The sequence below is a fragment of the Gopherus flavomarginatus genome, chromosome 1 (assembly GCF_025201925.1).
Source record: "Gopherus flavomarginatus isolate rGopFla2 chromosome 1, rGopFla2.mat.asm, whole genome shotgun sequence".
Classification (NCBI taxonomy): Eukaryota; Metazoa; Chordata; order Testudines; family Testudinidae; genus Gopherus; species Gopherus flavomarginatus.
Window position 1 is genome coordinate 302554288 of NC_066617.1, and position 18198 is coordinate 302572485.

The window sequence follows — 18198 nt, forward strand, 5'->3', positions numbered from 1 at the left end:
GACATACAAGCATTGGCCTGCTAAACCCAGGGTTGTGAGTTCAATCCTTGAGGGGGCCACTTAGGGATCTGGGGGAAAAAAAAAACCTGTCATGGACAGTACTTGGTCCTGCTAGTGAAGGCAGGGGACTAGACTCAATGACCTTTCAAGGTCCCTTCCAGTTCTATGAGATACTTATAGCTCAATATATTTATTCAGTAGTTGCAAAAGTTACTGTAAGTGATGGATTAAATTAAAGTCAAGAAACTTACATGCATTAAAAAAAAAGATAGCCATTGATCTTTCTCTTTTTCTCATGCACATCCAGAGATACAGCTATCTTCCATTTTTGATCTTGAAGTTTACAGGATAAAAAATAACTGGAGAAAAATTCCTTTATCTTACTGCCTCTGTACTTCATTATTTAGGATAATGGAGCGTCTATACATTTTACCATTGGATTCAACTATTCTTGTTAACTTTCCTAGTACATTATACTGAAAGGCTTGTCTAAGAAAATACTTAAATGTCTCTTCTAACATATGCCAAGTTAGCGGCACTGCTATGTGTACCCGCATGGCCCCACAGTATGTCAACATTTTTATGGCTGACTTAGAACAACGCTTCCTTAGCTCTCATCCCCTAACCACCCCTACTGTACTTGCGCTACATTGATGACATCTTCATCATCTGGACCCATGAAAAAGAAGTCCTCGAAGAATTCCACCATGATTTTAACAATTTCCATCCCACCATCAACCTCAGCCTAGGCCAATCCACACAAGCGGTCCATTTCCTAGACACTACTGTGCTAATAAGCGATGGTCACATAAACATCACCCTATATCGGAAACCTACTGACTGCTATACTTATCTACATGTGTCATGGTATAATCCCCCACTCTGAACCTTAGCATCCAAAAGATGGGGTACCAGCATGAATTCCGATAAGCTCAATTACCAGCTTAGTACTTGTAGCGCTGCCACCAACCAGGAATTCCAGTGCCTGGTACACTCTGGTCCCCCCAAAACCTTGCTCAGGGACCCCCAAGACCCAGTCCCTCTGGATCTTAACACAAGGAAAGTAAACCCTTTCCCTCACCGTTGCCTCTCCCAGGCTTCCCCTCTCTGGGTTTCCCTGGAAGATTACTGTGATTCAAACTCCTTGAATCTTAAAACAGAGAGGAAAATCCACCTTCCCCTCCTCCTTCTCTCTCCCCCTCCCAGACTCTCCCTGAGAGAGAAAGTAATCCTAACACAGAGGGAAATTAACCTTTCTCTCCCCCTTCCCTCTTTTCTCCCCACCAATTCCCTGGTGAATCCAGATCCAGTCCCCTGGGGTCTCACCAGAATAAAAAAAAATCAGGTTCTTAAACAAGAAAAGCTTTTAATTAAAGAAAGAAAAAATAGTAAAAATTATCTTTGTAAATTTAAGATGGAATATGTTACAGGGTCTTTCAGCTATAGACACTGGGAATACCCTCCCAGCCTAAGTATACAAGTACAAATTAAAATCCTTTCAGCAAAATATAAATTTGAACTCCTTCCAGCCAAATACACATTTGCAAATAAAGAAAACAAACATAAGCCTAACTCACCTTATCTACCTAGTACTCACTATTCTGGACATATAAGAGACTGTATCAAAGAGATTGGAGAGAAACCTGGTTGCACGTCTGGTCCCTCTGAGCCCCCAAAGTGAACAACAAACAAAAACTAACAGCACACACAATAACTTCCCTCTCTCAAGATTTGAAAGTATCCTGTCCCCTGATTGGTCCTCTGGTCAGGTGACAGCCAGGCTCACTGATCTTGTTAACCCTTTACAGGCAAAAGAGAAATGAAGTACTTCTGTTCTATTAACTCTTAACTCTCCGTTTATGACAACATGCCTCAGCTTCCATCCAGGACACACCACACCATCCATTGTCTACAGCCAAGCTCTAACATACAACCACATTTGCTCCAATCCCTCAGACAGAGACAAACACCTACAAAGATCTCTATCAAGCATTCTTAAAACTACAATACCCACCTGCTGAAGTGAAAAAACAGATTGACAGAGCCAGAAGAGTACCCAGAGGTCACCAACTACAGGACAGACCCAACAAAGAAAATAACAGAACTAAAACCTCTCCAGCTCATCATCAAAGATCTACAACCTATCCTGAAAGATGATCCCTCACTCTCATAGATCTTGGGAGACATACCAGTCCTCGCTTACAGACAGCCCCCCAACTTGAATCAAATACTCACCAGCAACCGCGCACCATACAACATAAATACTAACCCAGAAACCTATCCTTGCAACAAAGCCCCATGCCAACTCTGCCCACATATCTGTTCAAGTGACACCACCATAGGACCTAATCACATCAGCCATGCCATCAGAGGCTCGTTCACCTGCACATCTACCAACGTGATATATGTCATCATGTGCCAGCAATGACCCCATATACAGTAGTCAAACCGGACAGTCTCTATGCAAAGGAATAAATGGACACAAATCTGACATCAGGAATCATAACATCCAAAAACCAATGGGAGAACACTTCAATCTCTCTAACCACTCAGTGACAGACTTGAAGGTTGCAATTTTACAATAAAAAACTTCAAAAACAGACTCCGAAGAGAGACTGCTGAACTTGAATTAATATGCAAATTAGATACAATTAAGGTCGGTTTGAACAGAGACTGGGAATGGTGGGGCCATTACACTAATTGAATCTATTTCTCCACGTTAAGTATCCTCGCACCTTCTATGGGTCATCTTGATTATCACTTCAAAATTTTTTTTTCCTCCTGCTGATGATAGCTCATCTCAGTTGATTGGTCCCTTACAGTTGGCATGGCTACTTCCACCTTTTCATGTTCTCTGTAAGTATAAATATCTTCTTGCTGTATGTTCCAATCTATGCATCCAATGAAGTCGGCTGTAGCCCATGAAAGCTTATGCTCAAATAAATTTCTTAGTCTGTAAGGTGCCACAACTACTCCTGTTCTTTTTATAGTTAAAGACGATACCTAAAAATAAAGTGGGACCAGATATAATTTTCAAAAACTGGTCTCCATCATTAGCTAATGTGCTTATTTTCCTGTTAATAATAATAAATGGAGATATACCTCTCCATACAATTGGAAAGGACCCTGAAAGATCAGTGAGTCAAATACCCTGCCTTCACTAGCAGGACCAAGTACTGATTTTGCCCCAGATCCCTAAATGACCCCCTCAAGGATTGAACTCACAGCCCTGGGTTTAGAAGGCTAATGCTCAAACCAGTGAGCTATCCCTCCCCAATTTATTTTAACCCAATTAAAACAATCAGTAAATTAAAGGACATAACTGACTGACTGGCTTTGAGTGGTGTTATAAACCGATAGTAAGGGTTAATGCCTCTTTTACCTGTACAGGGTTAAGAAGTTCACCTAGCCTAGCTGACACCTAGCCTAGCTGACCAGAGGAACCAATGGAGGAACAAGATGTTTCAAAAGGAAGAAGGGAAGTTTTCCTTGTTTAGAGTTAGTTTCAGTTGGAATGGAAAAGATCAAGGAACCAGCCTCTTATCAGAGTAGTAAGTTTTAGAAAAGAATAAATAGGTTTATGTTTATTTTCTTTTTGTGACTTTGTATTTGTGCGTTAAGGGAATAATCAAAATTGAGTATTCTTGTGTTTACTAAGGTTTTTGCCAGGGGAACATCCTGTGTTTTAAATCTGTTGTCTGTGAGATCAGCTTGTATGCCATCTCCCAGATGTTTTTTTTCTTTTACCTTTCTTTTCTTTAATTAAAAGACTTCTTTTTAAGAACCTGATTGATTTTTTCCCTGTTTTTTAGATCCAAGGGGATTGGATCTGGACTCACCAGGGATTGGTGGAGGGGGAAAAGGGAAGGGGAATGAATAATTCTTCCTTGTATTAAGATCCAAGGGGTTTGGATCAGTGTTCACCAGGGAATTGGTGGTGGAGTCTCTCAAGGCTACCCAGGGAGGGGAAGGTTTTTGGGGGGAAGACAGAGTTTTCCAAAGGACTAAAATATTTGGATGGTGGAAGCCTATTGATCTAAGCTGGTAATTAAGCTTAGGAGGTTCACATGCAGGTCCCCACATCTATACTCTAAAGTCCAGAGTGGGGGTGAAACCTATGACAAGAGGACAATAAAATCACCATCACATTTTTCAATTAACTAAACATTCCTTTGGTACAGTACCTCCAACTCCTTGGATCGATAATCTCCTTAGCAAAAGAATGTTAATAAATAAGTCAGGAGTATGACTATGATAGAAAATTTTACAACTGCCAACACAAAGGATGTGAGAAAATTCAGTGGAGAAGGGTTCTGAAAATAAACTGTAAGAAAAATACTTTTTAAAAAGAATGTGGATGTTGAATAGCCCGCTTGTAGTGCTAATCGACATATATTATATTTATGTATTTAAACACCTGGGCTGGAAACTATTGTGATTACTTACTGTGTCAGAGCCCTTCCCTTATGCAATGCTGGCAAGATGTTTCTATACACTGATTATACTTCAAAAGGAGCCATATTTTACATTTCTTTTTTATTAAAAAAAATTAAATGTGTAACAGTAATATAGCAGCAACTTTAGGCAAAGTTATAAAAACTGAGGGTGGTGAAGAACATATATAATAACAAGTGAACAAAATATTTACCTATGTCAGACCACAATTTCTACTAATCAGAGATGTCTACTTAAACTGAGTATATCAAGATGCTATTTATATTCTTATTTCATTATCAGCTGTGTCCATGGAAATCTTGACTATACTGTACAAACTTAGCAACTCAGTACTCTTTCCTTGTCACAGGCTAGCTGGCCCCTTAAGGCAAGCCAGGCTCAGCCTTGCCTGTGGCCTACCCCAAATGATGGTAATATGGCAACTTAATTACATTAGTGACCCTAGCTGCAGGGAATTACAAAGGACTACTCATATAGAGCTGAGAATTCAGCCTAGTGGGAGAGGTAGAAGAACCTGAAGGTTCAAGTACTTGTGGGCAGGAACCCTGAGATATAGGGCTTAAACAGGCAGGAAGTCAGGTAGGAGAACCCACACGAAACAGCTTAGGCTCCTGTGGAGGAAGCACTGAACTAGGGCAGACAAGAAGCAGGGAGATCCATAAGAGAAGCTGCCAGAGACCTTGGGAAAAGGTGGCAGTGAGGAAAAACCTGCTAAGACAACAAGGAACAAAGGAAGAACTCTGCAGGAGCAGGTTAGGCTCCTGTGAGGAAAACCCAGAGTTAGGGTCAGTAAAAGTACTTCAGTGAGTCTGAGAGAGGTGGAATGCTGATTAGGTCACCAGACAATGGGGAAGCCAGAGACCTCAGAACTAAAGGGAGGCTGTGTTAAACACAGGCTGCAAGGGAGAAATCTAAGACGGCTTAGTTGTAGGAAGGGGCAAACAGCAGCATGTCTGAAGAACCAAACCTATCTGTTTAATACTATGTCCCTGGGCTAGAACTCAGAGTAGGGGATGGGCCTGGGTTCCTCTACCAAGCCCTGAGGAAGAGGCATGCAAGCCCAACTGCTGGAGCAGATCAGTGTCCTGGGAGGGAGGCCCTGAGGAAGGGCCAGTAAGAACACTTAGTGGAGCCCAAGAGGGGTGGAAGAATTATTATTTGAATGTTCACTTGGACTTTCAGTTGGACATTTTAGATATGTCTATTCTGCATGCTGAGCCCAAGCTCTGCACCAGGTTTGATCCCAACTCCCCCCTCAACACACAAACACACATTCCATTCACAAACAAATCAGTCTGACCTGGATCCTAAAACCCTGTGTGGGGGAGATAAGATCCTGAGTCCCATCATACTTAGTCATTTTTCAGTGTGGATGCAGCTCAAGCCACAGGCTGAGTCAGAAGGTCTGTGTAGTGCGGTATGGACAAGTTAGCATGGCTGTGAGACCCAGGTTTATAATGCAGGGTGGATGCTCAAGCACAGGCTTGGAAACACAGCCCATAAGCCTGGATCCCACAGACCTGGGTTTACAATGCAAAGTAGACATACCCTTTGTTACTCCAGAACAGAACTGAACTTTGTTACTTGTCAGGAAGACTGAAACATGGAAGATCCAGTGAAAGGCAAATGGCCAGCTGGAGGCACTGAAAAGAAGGACCTCTTGCAGCAATGTGCCATGACAGAAGGGGGTGCTACAGATGATGAGTACACTACCTTACATTCCTCTTACAGAAAGAATGAGGAAAACGCATGGAGATAGATAAAACTTCATATCACTCTACTTTTCTCCTTTCTCTCCAATTCTTCCTCATTCTTCCCAGTCTTTCTTGTACAGCCTCTAAACTTCTGCATGTGATTCAAGAAATATAATGGTGTTCACTTCAGTTAATATAGGCAAAATGATTTTTTTTTAATTATAGTATATTTAGGTACCAAAAGGAATGGCTCAGTTCTCAAAAGAAGTTCCTGTTGACAACACATACATGTGGAAATTATTTTCAGGTTTTGTTCAAGATTTCAGTTCAGCAGAAATTTTTGATCAGTTCTGCTCAAGATCTGGGGAGACTGAATCACAGGACCCAATTCTCACCCAGAGATGTACACAGAACAGCCACTGATTTCACTAACAGTTGTGTGGATGTATGTGAATGATGGATAAGGTATGGTTTTGCAGAAGGTATGGTTTTGCAGAAGGTTTCTAATAACCATGACTTCCATCTGACTAGAGACACAAACATTCAGAAGTTAGAAATTCAAGGAATTACCTAATACCAGAGATAGGCAAAGGAGGTGGTGACTGGATCAGCATTGGGTTTAGGATAGAGCTGGGGTTGGCAACCTCTGGCACGTGGCTTGCCAGGGTAAGCACCCTGGCAGACTGGGCCAGTTTGTTTACCTGCCACATCGGCAGGTTCAGCCGATCGCAGCTCCCACTGGCCACAGTTTGCCGTCCCAGGCCAATGGCAGAGGCGGGAAGCCGCAGCCAGTACGTCCCTCAGCTCGTGCCACTTCCCGCCGCCTCCATTGGCCTGGGAAAGTGAACCTCGGCCAGTGGGAGCCGCGATCAGCTGAACCTACTGACGCGACAGGTAAACAAACTGGCCCGGTCTGCCAGGGTGCTTACCCTGACAAGCCACTTGCCAGAGGTTGCCAACCCCTAGGACAGAGTTTGGTGTTCAGAGTCAAGGTCAAAGTGGGGCTAGATATCACAGATCTTTGGGGCAGGGATTGTCTCTCTGTTCTCGGAAGGATAGCTGTGTTAGTCTGTATCAGCAAAAAAAAATGAGGAGTCCCTGTGGCAGCTTAGAGACTAACAAATATTTTTGGTCATAAGCTTTTGTAGACTATAACCCACTTCATCAGATGCATGGAGTGAAAAGTACAGTAAGCAATATGAATATTCACCCCTTCCTGTCAACAGTTGGGAATGGGCCACATCCACCCTAATTGAATTGGCCTCATTAGCACTGACCCCCCCCCCCCCCCACTTGGTAAGGCAACTCCCAACTTTTCGTGTGCTGTACATTTATACCTGCCTACTGGTATTTTTCATTCCTCGTTGTTCTGTTCTGTATTTGCACCTAGCACAATGGGGTCCTGGTCCATGGCTGGGGCTTCTAGGTGCTCCCATGATATGAATAATATCCTCATTATGTTGGATTTTACAGCACAAAATCTCAAGCACAGATCTCAGACACTTAGGTCCAAAATGAAAAATCTCACTAGCTTGGCTAATACATGAGATTTCTACCCATAGGTGGGGGATAATATAGAAACAGCACAATTACATGCTCTGCCCCCCCATTACACCCTTCCCCTGTTTGCTCTTTTATGCCATCCCCCACACTGCAGCCCCAAGTCTGGAGAAGCTCTGTCCCCTCGCCAGGGCCCAGGGATGCAGTGGGGAGTGAGAGGTCCACCAGCCCTGAGGCCATAGCATGGAGCTAGAGCTCCTCCAGTCCCAGGCCACAGCTGGGGTAAAGGTGCTGGAACTTCCCCTGCCCCGTCAGCCCAGCGGTGCTGCCGAGGAGCAGGGTTGGGACACAAGGGCTTCCCCCACCCCACCCTGGTGCTTGTCTGCTGGGGACTCAATGCCCATTTTTCCAGGGCCCCCCAATTGGCTGGGGCCCCTGGACATGGCCTCATGGGCTCATTGGCCACTGACTATAAGTAGGACTGTACTTGTGGATAAGGTATGGGACTGGCAGTCAGGAAAACTAGGTATTATTCCCAGGTATGACACTGAGTTGTTCCATAGGTCACTTATGGTTTCTGAAACTCTTAACCCTGCTGAATAGCATCTCATTCCGCAAGCAGTTCCACCGATTTCAGTGTAATTATTTGCAGGGTAAAATACTCAGCGTAAGCAAGAACTTCAGAATCTAGCCCTTAATCTCTCTGTATCTCATTTATCCAATCCATAAAGCAGGGATAATATTATTTACCTACCTTAGTCAAGCAGTTTGAGATCTAAGCAAGAAAAATGCTAAGTATTATTAATCCAAAAAATGACTCCATCCACCACGCCTGTAGCATTACAATGCCCTCTAATACCATGATGTGGTTGCTATCTGCTCACATCAACTGACAGAAAACAGTGCCACCTACTGAACCACTAACAGCACTTCCCACAGAACCCAAGTTTTGAGTATAGGTCACTCATCCAAATATAGACTTGATTCAAGTTTACTGAGCTTAGGATATAGGATAGGACAGCTGTGCAGGGTGGTTATGGGTTTAGGATAATATTCCCTCCTGACAACACAGTCAGTCCCACAGTTACTCTATTAGAGTGACAGCTGAAACAGCACATACACATGCTATACTAACCACAAGGCATTGAATTACTTTTCATGGGGATCTAATATTTCAAACACACTTTTAATGAATCATTAAGTCTGAGTACCTTCATCCATACCATTGACATATTATAAAAGCTAGTGTTTAAAAACATTAAATTTAAAATAAGCCTTTTACATTTATTCTCTTTAATTGTTAGAGAGGTTCAAACATAAAAAGACAGTCTGCTACTCAAAAAAGTACTTTTGTTGCATTTCGCCACAGCTGTGGGTGTTCAGAAAAGTGTGCTTTGCGGAAAAAAATATGTCTTTTAGGGAAGAAAAGGGCAATAGGTTCACAAGCCTAGTGAGAGCTTAATTATAGCTCCTTGCTGGTACGTTAAAATATACCCGCTTCCACTTCTACTTCACTGCTGCAGAGCAGCTGCCCGAGTGGGCATATTTTAAAGTGACAGGTATGAAAAATAATGTTCTCCCACATCTATTTGACTTCACCTTACCAGCAGCCGAATGTCACTGCTGGCCACATGAAAGCTGGTGAGGAGGTAGCAGCTTGTTTGCCAGAGTTTGAACCTTTCACAAAACAGCTTGCTGGGATTCTGATTTTTAATTTAACCTGCAGTCAGTGTGTTTAATATCCAACTTTAAGTTCACAAATTAAATCCCAATGGTTTTGCACTTACCTGCAGTTTTATAAATGTGACTGAGGGGTTACATTTACCATTAACAGAGACTGGATCTCCCTCATAAGGTTAAAGCAAAATTCTTTCCACTAAAACAAGGAACATTTATATTATTTTTGCACCAATTCACCAATATCTCCCATTCCTGAACAACAAAACAACTTGTTCTTGAATCCCATTCCCTGAGGCAAGGACAAAAAAAGCTAGCTACTGCTAGGCTATGGGATTCAGGTATCGTTGTGCCAGCAGAGCTCAACAGAACAGACGGTAGCTGATGAAATGCTGCTTTATGCAAGAGGGATTTCAAGCTGCATGAAACATTTCCTCTTCTGTTACAAAAGCTTATCAGGTTACAGAGGCTTTAAAAACTCCACATGGGAACCTCAATTTATACAGAAGGTGCTTTAATCAATTATGCTAAAAAAAAGTCTGAAAGAATGAAAACATATCCAGCTGAACAATATACTGTACAGAACAGTGGAGAAAATAAGTACTCACGGAGCTAGTGGGCCAGATCTGAAGGTCAGGCCTCCTTTGCTATTGTGGGTGATTACACTGCCTACATAATGCAATTATAAATGCAGTCATCCAGACACGATTCCTGAATTAATAGCAAATATAATTTTGAAGTAATCAAATGTTATGCTGTGGAAACAGAATGATAGAGTCTAGTTAATGAACAGCTGACACCTGGTGCATTAAGTTTCAGTAAAACTATTCTAAATTCCAAGTAAAGGATACTTTTGTCCCCAGATAGTTTGGGGAGGTTATACAATCTGTGCTTTACATTGGTATTGTAGTAAGCCTCAGTATCTCACCAGCCCATACTGACTCTAGACTATAAGTATTTCTATATGCCAGTCACAGAAAAGTGAAGCTTACTAGCAGTTAATTTTGACCACTTCTTAGGACCGACTCTTGCTAAATAGACACCTTGTTTTCTGATTTTCCACAGTAAGAATTAATCTATATTGAATTTACTGACAACAAATCAGATAAGATATGGAAAGATGAGAATGACATTAACACCAGAAAAGCAACCTAAATTTGATGCAGTAATTTTCCATAATTGATTAACAGTAAAAAGAAATAGATATTTCTGAATTAACACTAAAGGAAATTAACGTAATTGTAAGATTTTCATGGCACAGTAAGAACTGCAAATAGAGAGGACAAACTATGTTTCATATTATGGGGAAACTGCAAGAGGGCACAAACAGACATTGAAATCATCCCTAAGATCATCAATAAATTTTATGAAAGATGTATAGTTCATCATTTCTCCTGACTTACAGAAGTAATAAAAAACAGAGTGGCTCAGTGTAACCCCTGAAGTACTCTTCTTTCGGGTATACAGAGTAAGTGCTGAAAAAGAAAAGATCCCCATTATGCCAAGTGTGAGGTGAGGTCATTGCAGTGAGACCACTTTAAAATACATGATGTATATTGACTGAGCCTAGTCTTTTAAATAAGTAACTGCACTTCTAAAGTGGGCAGTATAAAAAGTCCATATTTGCCAACAGATACCTTAAATCAGCTACAGTTGCTTCCTTCTGGGTATAAACAGAGAAATATGATATGGTCACTCAGATATGACCATGTGATAACTGTTGTGAAATGTTGACAAGTACAAGTGTCTCTTCTTATTCATAAAAATGAGGTTAGTGCACACAAATTAAATAAGAATTAGCGCACACAGTTGAGATGGTGCCAACTGTTTTGGTCACAGATTTTGAGACTCAGACTCCTGATGGCTAGTTAATCTAAGGTTTCAGATTTAGAAAAATATCCTGAAACATTAGCTTGTTTAAATGAATGAGCAACAACGAGCAATGGACCATCTGAAATGCCACATCTTTTTTCAGATCATACGAAGATTCAGTGTCCCATGAAGTAATGTGGCAAGCTAGTGCTGCTTCTGGTAAAGTTAGTTAGGAAATGATATTTTAATGACTTATGTCACTTCCATCAAGACTGGCAGATTGACAAAAAATTAAAAGCTATCAATACCTGTCTTGCTAGACTAAACCACAAAACAGATAATTAACCCCTTTCACACAACCACCAGTTCCACCCACTGATAAACTATCACTCAACTAGTGATCCAAATCAGCAAAACAGTACAGATGTTTCAGTCCAGGGAACAATATGAGCCAATTCCACAACAGGGCCACAGGGAAAGAGGCACCCTCAAAACAGCTGCATCTTAAACTATTTAGTATAGGGCAGATCTTAGCTGGGCTGTTGGCTGAAATCATTATATCAGTAGCTTACATTTTTAATGGTGGCTGCCAGTTAGCATGGCAAGAAAATTGCCTTCAACTGGCAATTGAGCAGCCATCACTATCACAACCATACACAAGATATTGAGCTCCTGCCTTCAAACCCTCCTGCCACATGCAATGTCATCAGCAGTTTAAAAAATAGGTTTAGTTTAGCCTCTAAAGAAAGCAACACAACGGGGCAAAAATGCTGGTAACACCAACACATTTGAGTCACAAATAGATTTTAATGTTTTCAACTTCTCAGGAAATCATCAATTGATATGTAAATCTTGCAACTTTTACATAATCCTCTCCCCCCCCCCAAAAAAAAAACCTTAAAACAGCTTTTTCAGCTGAAAGATCCCCACTGAACTCTTTCACCTGATGTTTTTTTTTTACTTTAATTTGACAAATAAATACAAGCCCCACAGTAAGATGGCCTACACATTAACTCATTAATAATGCATAACACTTCTTCAATGAGCCGTCGGAACATATGAGATACAGGTGGTGGTTTGAGAACGGCTTGAGAAAGAATGACAGCCTTGGAGAAGTGAGGATGGTCTGTGGCCAATTTATGCTTGGAGAAGAAATTACTTGACAGCTGAAAGAGAACCCTGGCAGCACTGCCTTCCATCACAGATCAGCTACAAGTCTGCAGGCTCCCATCCTCCTGCTTTATCCTTTGTTTGTATTGTACTGAATTTACGGCTATCTAAAGAGCTCTTACACATCGTGGTATCTAAACACTTCAGGGCAGTGACCATGTCTCATAATGCATTTTTATAGCACACCTATGCTGCTACATAAATAATAAATAATCATAGTTAGGAAAAGGATGTCAGCTAAAACCAGGCAAGTGTCAGAAAGGGAATGGGAGAAGGTGAAATGTTCTTCAGACATGGGAAGCTGATTTGCGAGAGAGAAGCAGAAACAGAAATCACTCCCCTAGAAAGAAACAAACATCAGGACTTGAAAGGAGAGATATTGTGCCCTGAGGTCAGAAAGCAGCAATCAAAGACCACTTCTGAGAGATGCAGCCTTAGACCACCTGTGTAAGTCAGATGTTGAATCTGTCCAGACATGCCCTTGGTAAATGAAGGTTGTTTAAGCTTTTACTATTTTCTTTATTGATGTGCTGCCAACATTTCAACAAGGAGCTTCCACAAAAGTTTCCCTCAATCTATGTTAAACTTTGTGTACCAGAACTACATGTCCTTGCAGACAGAATGGGCAAAGGACAGGGTGGTCTAGTCATTTTGTTTTTCATAGTTGGAAATAAGGATGAAACATTGTTTGGCAAACAAACTTATATGAAGTGCATTTGATGGATTTTTTCTATGTTCACTGCTCCAGGACAATGAGGGCTGTGGGAAGTAGCGGCTAGTATATCCCTCGGCCCGCATCGCTTCCCGCCGCCCCCATTGGCCTGGGACAGCGAACCATGGCCAGTGGGAGCTGCAGCTGGCTGAACCTGCCAACGCAGATGATAAACAAACCAGCCCGGCCCGCCAAGATAGTCTATTACAGAATAGAATTTTTTTTAAAATACCTGATATGTGATATAACCTGGTGAAATGACAATTCCAAAATATTTGCTCTTTAAAATTATTTTTATGACCTAGAGATATGTCAACCCTGACAGGAACAATATAGCAATAGCCAGAGACCCCAGCAAATTAAACTTTCACAGGGTTACAATGTACAATGACCCGTCTGGCAAAAAGAACCTTCCAATACAAGGAATGGGTCAACATTCTCTTATGACATGTTCAAACACCATACACCACAAAGGCTGAATCTATGATAAGGATAGGTTCCTTGTAATTACTATCACAGGGCTGTCTGTTATATGCCAGATTAAAAGTGACTTCTACATAATAGTATGTACATAATCTACTCATTCTTTGATCCTGCCTATCTAACACTAAGGAATTCTTCCCTTGTGAGAAAGCAAATTGATCAGATACAAATTCAGGGAGTAATCTAAATCTGTCCCTCAACCACCAGGGCTGCAGGTAATAGCATTATATACTACATATTGTTCTTGAAGAAGTAGTGGCTAACATCCATTCTGTGGCCCTTTGGGACCAACTGAAGGAGGGCATAGGGGTATACAGATTTTACAGGGGTCCCCTGGGTCAGATATAGGCATTATAGTTCACCATGTGAAGTCTCTACCAAAAGCCAGTTGCCTTCTTGTCATCAGAATCATTGTGAAATGTATTTACAGATATTATTTAAGTTATGCATCTGTAGTCAAATTATGTTCTTAAAGATTTGGGATTAATGGAAGTCACCTGGAGGTGACAAACCTCAGAAATATTCGTTTCAGGCAAGTGGAAACAGATGCTTAGCTCTCTGTCTGGTCAAATATGTATTGTCCACCTCACAATGCATGTCTATTTGCCTACTAAGCCTGATGCTAATCAAGATATTGCAAAATCAACAAAAGAGGAAAGCCACAGGAAGAAACAATCAGCAGGCGGTATCCTGTTTATGAATAAGCACAAATGATTGTTCTGATAGATCATGAGATACCAAAAGACACCCTGGATCCTTTCCCAGGGAGACAAGCTATAAGCACGTTTGCCTGCTGAAATCACTGCAGTCAGCATGGCTGTGAAATGCTGAAAGGACTACAGGTGAGCGTTACTTTACAAGACATTAGAGTACCATCTTAATGAGTCTGGGTCTAGAATGCCTAGACTTTTAATTTTATATTTAACCATTTGTTTCCAATGCTTCTGCTTGCTATTACTTTGAATGTCTACAGTTTAGTAAATAAATCTAATCTTGATTTCACTATCAGCACATCTAAGAGCTGTGTGTTAAGCAGAGAAGAGTTCTGAGGTGACACTGGTAAGCTGGGCTGTATTGTTTCTTTGGAGGCAACAAATCTGTGAATACTGTGTGTCCAGTGGAACAGGGGCTGGACTCTCCCAGGAGACACTCGGAGGGCTCAGGGCCCTGTTGCTAACCCTTAGAGTGATAGTGGGTCCTGCATAAGCCTAGATGGGAGTGCCCGTGGCCAGCGGAGCTGGGGAGCTGATCCCTGGCAGGCACAGACACAACTTCCTCCTGCTAAAGGTAGATGGCAATGAAGTGCCTCACAATGCTGGGTATCCCCCAGGAAGTATCACCTACTTCCAGCCCAAATTTCATCAAAATTATTGGAGACATTCCTGGTTAACAGCAAAAAAGTCATAGAACAACATGGCTTATGCAACACAATGACTGACTACAACTAATGGCATTTGAGTGTAGAAAATACTTTTTTAAAACACAATAGAAACAATAAAAGCCAACCCACAAGAGCTGATCCCTTGTATTGAATTGCTTACTGCAATCAAAACCAATTATCCAGATATTATCCTCATTTTAAATGTGCTGCAAGTGTCCCAGGCTCAACTCTGTATATAGATCTCCCAAAAAAAATTATCAGTGGGATATCATCATCCAAAATGTGCTTCTATTGGGGCCCCTAGGGATCTATTCTTGGCTCAGTTCTATTCAATATCTTTCTCAATAATCAGGAAGAAAATATAAAATCATTGCTGGTAAAATTTGTAAATGACACAAAAGTTGGAGTGATAAATAATGAAAAGCCAGGTCAATTACACAGACTAACCTGAATTGTTTGGTAAACTATTCTTATTCCAACAACAAATATTTTAATACACGCAAAGGCAAGGTGAGGCATTTAGAAACAAAAAATGTAGGTAGCATTTACACAATGGGAAACTATATTTTGGAAAGCAGTGACTCTGTAAACATAGATAAAGTTGATTTGGCTACTACGAACATTGCAAATAAAGTTAAAATGGAAATGGAAAAAATGTCTCTATCTTTGTCTCATGTTAATTGTTTTATTTTAATTATTTGCTTTGACTAAAGTCTCAGAAGGAATATATGTCAGGTTAATCAGCAACAACTATTGAGAATAGAGCTTCATCCACGTCACCCAGTCCACTGGTTTTAAGTCTAGTTATGGTGTGAATACTGCAGTGGGTTTAGTCTCTTCATTTCAAGAACTTACATCTACATAGTCATGGATTTTCCCATTTGGTTTTAGCCTAGCCAGCACCTGTGTGCACTGGTCAGGTTGAACAAGTGTTTGAAAATGAGAGAAGACTTCCAGCTACTTTGTAGGCAGTGTAACTCATCACAAACTTTTTACTATTAAAAAATGAGAAGTGGGAGAGGTGAGAAAATATGGGAAATGAATTTTCTCACATCTGTATCCTATAATTTCCTTGGAGTCTGCTCAGGTCCTCTAATACCCCTTGGAATTTTGCATGAAAGTTTTAAGAGTCTTCTACCAAGTCAACTCTTCTAGCAGGGAGTAATGACAGTATTTCAGACAGGACCAACAATGTGCTTTGTGAACCCATTCACCACAAATACTAGTGGAGAATCTCTATGTTATTTTAACTGCTCTTGGAAGCATCCACTAAATGTCTCAAGGGAACTACTGTTTGGTCCAGTCAGTCTCTTTATCGTTTTCTTAAAGCATTATGTTGTCTGTGATACCAAGCATAAGAAATAGATTTTCTCAATTGATACTATTAAGAGTAGAACATATACACGTCTTTTGACTGTGGTGAGCTATCTAGACCAGGTGTTCTCAAACTGGGAGTTGTGACCCCTTAGGGGTCATAAGGTTATTACTTGGGGGGTCACGAGCTGCCAGCTTCCACCCCCAAACTTCGCTTTGCCTCCAGCATTTATAATAGTGTTAAATACAATAAAAAGTGTTTTTTTAATTTGTAAAGGGGGCTGGAGGTGGTCTCACTCATAGGTTTGCTGTGTGAAAGGGGTCACCAATATGAAAGTTTGAGAAACACTGACCTAGACTGTATCACCGCAACTAGTTATTAGTATAGCACCTCTGAGGTATTGTAACACACGCACAAAAATGTTTCTGTCATGTCTCACTTTACAAAAAAGCATTTTCCAGAAAATACTGCAAGTTCATTTCATGTTTTGCTCAAGCTAGTTCTGTTCTGAAGGGTTCGTTCACACAGGGCATTGTTATACAATAAAAAGACAACGCTACCCATTTTGCTCATCTCAGATGTATTCAGCTAAATAAGAAAATGACAAGTTAATTATGATACATATTTCACAACATATTCTTTACTTCAAAAATTTAGTATTATTGGTCTGAGGAAAGTAAGAACACGTTTATATCTCTTTATCATGCATTTGTTGGTTTATGGAGCCAGTGTCCTCCAGGAAGTGTGACAAATTCACATAGTATTCCTCAGTTTTATATTTTTGTTTCTGATGTAGCTGGTTGATATGGAAGTCATAAGAAGCCAAAAATCTTCCTAGTGCCCCTTTTGCTATGATACAGAGGTGTGCAATTTATTCCACTTAAGGTTGACATTTACATGCTAAAATGTCACCCTACTATCCATGTTTTCCCAATGACAGACTGTGGGTTAGTATTTTGTGCAGCTTCCATCCCATTTTAGTCAAATTATGCCCCCTTTTATGGTATGATGGATGATCTGGAGATAAGTCTTGTAGCACTGCATCTTAGAAGTGGGAGCCTAATCAGATGCAACATCAGTCCCTTAAATACAGAAAGGGTGCCACAGTTTATTGCTCCACAATGTGGGTCTAAATCTTTCACTGTCTGTCTAGGTTCTCATATCATGTCCAAAACAATAGTATTCAAGTTTCTTACAAGTTTATTAAAGCCAGTACAGTATATGAGGATGTCTAGTCATTCATTAAATTATTGCATACTTTTGCAGTGTAGTATACATTAGTCCCAAAATTCATAGGTTATGTTCTCACTTGTTTATCTATTAGTGGCTTTAATACTTGATGCCCTGCATGACCTCTACAGATTCAGAGTATTTTTGTTTATGTTTTGGGTTTGGCTTTTTTTCAGGTTTTGCAAATAATGAAAGTTGAATTTTGCTGTTTATATGCTATTTCCATCTTGTGTGTATCTTTCTATGTTTTGCTTCATTGTGTGTTTCTATTTTATATTAAAACAATAAAAAAATAAAGTAAAAAAGAGAGTACAGCAAGAAGAGCATCCATATTTTTATCGAGTTCTGATTTATTTTAAGAACTTTCTTGTCCACTTTTCTTTGCCAGGTGTGCTCTGGTGTGAAAAAAATCCTAAACAAAGAAAATGTCTTTAGTGAGGGATAGACTAACTAGCTTGCTTGCCTTGTAATTGCCTATTAAACTGAGTATACCATACACAGGTTTCCATGCAGGTGGATCGTCAGCCATTAGTCCATAGGTACTCCTCTCTTCTGCCTTGACTGCATTAAGTGTTTTCACAAGTTTTAAGGCCAAGAGTACAAACCTCTCCCCACAAGCACAGGGCAGGTGTAGTTCCTACCTTGCTCTTACCACAATAGCTAATGAAAGTGGCCCAGAATCCCCCTTCCTTCTCTTCCTGGAGTTTCCCTTTATGAAAAACTTAAATAACTGCAATATAAATCTCAGCCTAAGTTTTCTCCTGAGTGT